Here is a 3,546-nt window from a genome sequence, read left to right on the forward strand (position 1 = left end):
GTGAGGCCAGATTGGCTCCAGGGCAGAACCTGTCGGTCTCCCTATCCTGAGCGTCTCTTTCAAATAACTCTAAAGGGCATGCGGCCTCAGGGATGACTTCCTGCATGCTTTTGATGCCAGGCTCTTGAAGATACTCTTTATATCTAATTTTCAAAATGAAAGCAGGTGCAGTAAACCCACTAGGCAAGTTGCAGTTGGTGGCTGGCATGAGAGGAGAGGTCTTAGCAGAAAGTGGTACAAAGGTAGGGAGGGAGGTGGGATTTGGCACTGGGTAGAGCACACAGAGTCTATGGGAAGGAGGCAGTTAGCATAAAGCGAAGCTAGAAAATAGTCACCCTCTGAGGATAGGTTACTCCATGTAGATGACCACAAATAAGGAAACAAAAACACCTGGGTCAAATCCTTCCCAGAGTATGCCAGCTCCCTGCCAGGGTCTGTATTCAGGACCAAGGTTGTAGGTGCTGATTTAGCTGAAGGTCCTTGTCACTCCCCGACCCCTCAACCCCAGAGGTCACACGCTCATTGTTCCACTTAAGCCAAATTTTTCTTTTCTTGCCATAAGTCAACACATCCCCAAAACGTGTCCTATAAAAGTAGACTTTATAAAGAAAGTAAATATTTTGAATCAAGAAGAGGATGAAAACAAGTTGTAAACATGTAACTAAAACATAAAAATGCACATCAGTCCACTTACAGAAACAAACAGGGTTACGTCAAACCATTTAAGAGGAAAGCAAAGGAAAACTCTTCTCGGGAGCTCTTAAATTTAGGAAAAGAATCACTGTAGCATGCTCACCTTGAACCAGGAATTGGATATTGTGGTTCTTGTACAAAGGGAGATCTGTGAGGGAGATGGAGGTCCGAGGTGAAGGAGGGAGGAAGATTGCATAGTTGTGAAACAGTGGCTTCTCATCAAGGTGAACAAGTGCGTCCTCTGATAAAATAGCATTTGATTTTTTTTTTTTTCTGTTCATTTCCTTTCATGGTATTTTTCTCTGTCCACCAAACATGTCACACATTGACACATATACATTACACACACACACACACACTAACGCTAAACACCTGAATAACACAGCCATACTTGAAAACAACCCCTTACCACTTGTTCCGTGCAAAGTTTGTATCCACTGATCCCCTTGTGCTACATCCTGACAATATTTCTCATCAAAACTCATCTGTCAGATTATTTCTTTCTTTAGCAAGGAAAGGGGTGGGTGACGACAGGGTGGGGGAGGGGGGGCCTTGAGGAAAGCACCGGAAATGGTTCTATATTCTCACTGAACTTCTGTGGCAATGCCTCACATTTTGATTAGGGCCTCACTCGTTTTTAAGAGATAGGAAAAACCAACTGCCTCTTTTCTTTATTTTTTTTTTAAGCTTTCTTGAGGTAAACATGATTTGCTAACCTCTTAGGCACCAGACACATTTTACAGTGCCATCAAGAAACTTTACAATAAGGAGGAAATAACACAAAAGTGTAACATTGATGCTCAAGGACATTTAGAAAGCACGTCTACATTTTAATTCATTTCCCCTTCATTTCATTTGGCCAACTCCTTCTAGTTACATATAGAGCAGAGCTGAAAAATGATTAATTGCCTATATCATACTGGGCATCCCTTATCCCAACCCACTGTAAACCTCTCTGGCTCACATACTAAAAACTGTGAGTCAACTGAAAAAATAAAATAGAGATGGACAGACTTTACATTTTTTTCATCCTTTCTATCTGCCTCGAGCATATATAAATATATATATATATATATACACATACACACACACATATATATATATAGATATATATATATGATAGTTTACATTAATATAGGAAATAGCAGAGGTCTTTTAGTTACATTTTATACAGAACCACTGCATCTTATCTTTTTTTCTATGCTCTCTTTCTTTTTGGATAAACAATTGGCTATAACAATCTATAGTAAGGCTTCACAGAAAGAATTCTGCATGTTTTTTTTTTTTCTCTAAGAACCAAAGTTTATAAAATGAGGTTTGATTCTAGCACCTTATACAGTATTAGTGATGTTGTTCCCTTGGGAGAAATTAGCACTACCCAACACCTCAGGTGACTCTCAATCAGTTACACAGTTCTCAAAGGTATTGCAGAGGGGAGGACAGACAACACGGCAGAGATGGAGGAGCAAGAGGGAAACAAAACCGAACCCCAGGATTAAAGTCTCAGCAATGTACAACAAAATCTTTAAAGCATGGTAAGTTGCCGTCTCCAAATAAATAATGATTTCGTGTTTCAGTGCCACGAATGAATCCTTTTAGGTTATCCTTCCCCGTGAGGTCAGGAAATATTACGATGTCCATTTTAGATGGGGAGACTGAGTCTGGGGGACATACACAGGTCATGGAGGAAACTGTCTGGGTTAAGAAACAGGGTCGGGGATGCCCAGCCTCTAGTCCCTTATTCCCAAATTATTCCTCAACACCTTTAGTTGATGAGTTGAGATTTTGGAAAAGCATCTTATTGGCCACTGATAAGGAAGCAAAACAAGCAAACAATTTTTTTTTTTTTTTTTAAATATCAGCACCAAAGGAAGTTCGAAAGAAGCTGCTCTTCACTCCCTTATCAAACATCCCATATTCTGGAGACAGCAACTTTCACAAGAAGGGAGAAGCCATCTTGTCACAGGAGTAACCCATCTCTTTTTTGGATGCCCTTGCCCAAAGTCCAAACACTCCACAGAGCTGTTAGTTCCGGTTGAGTAGCATTGATTTTTGCAGAGGAATGACCAACTCCCACCAAAGCTGCATCAGAACCTCAGTTATATAATTATATAACTATAGTGATATCTCTATCTCTATATATCTATTTATATATGTATACATTACAGTCTTTTACTGCACTGGCACATGATACCAAGGAATAGTACTGGCATTACTGTTTGCTGCAAGTGGCCACCTTGACTGGAGTTACATGAGAGAGAAGCACCACAAGAAAAGGCACCACAAGGTTTCAAGAAGTTAAATTGTTTGTTGTCATCACCCTAACCTTGCCATGGTGGGGAAACAGAAACATCTTTCATCTTCAGCAAGGACCCTGGAGCAATGGATTCCAAAATTATCCTGACCCATGCACATCCGTCCATTTCAACTCAGCAGGGAGACAGGGAAGAAAGAGCCCAGCATGATTTGTTCTACTGCAATTTCTTTTTGGCTACTAGAATAGGAAAATATTTTCATTTTTAAAAAGAAAAGGATGGGGGGCTCAGATGTTGGAGACTAAGCCATCCAAAAAGTGCGAAAAAGGACAAAAGTCTTGTCCTAAGGAAAGTCCTGCATGGAAAACTGTCTCTCTAGTATAGTTCCTTGTGGCAATGCATTAGGGAAAAAGAAAGAGAGAGAATGACAGAATGACATCCATAGGCACCATTAGTCACAATTAGCACCAGGTCTAGATTGATGAGGACAGATAGATGTCCAAGTCTGTCCACAGAGCTGAGAACCATGAGTGTTGGCTTAGAACCAACATTACCTCATCCTTGTAGCCTGGCCAAGAAAACAGGAAGTCATTGGCCA

This window comes from Mustela putorius, unplaced genomic scaffold (assembly GCF_011764305.1).
Source record: "Mustela putorius furo isolate JIRA1106 unplaced genomic scaffold, ASM1176430v1.1 tig00000242_pilon_pilon_pilon, whole genome shotgun sequence".
Classification (NCBI taxonomy): Eukaryota; Metazoa; Chordata; class Mammalia; order Carnivora; family Mustelidae; genus Mustela; species Mustela putorius.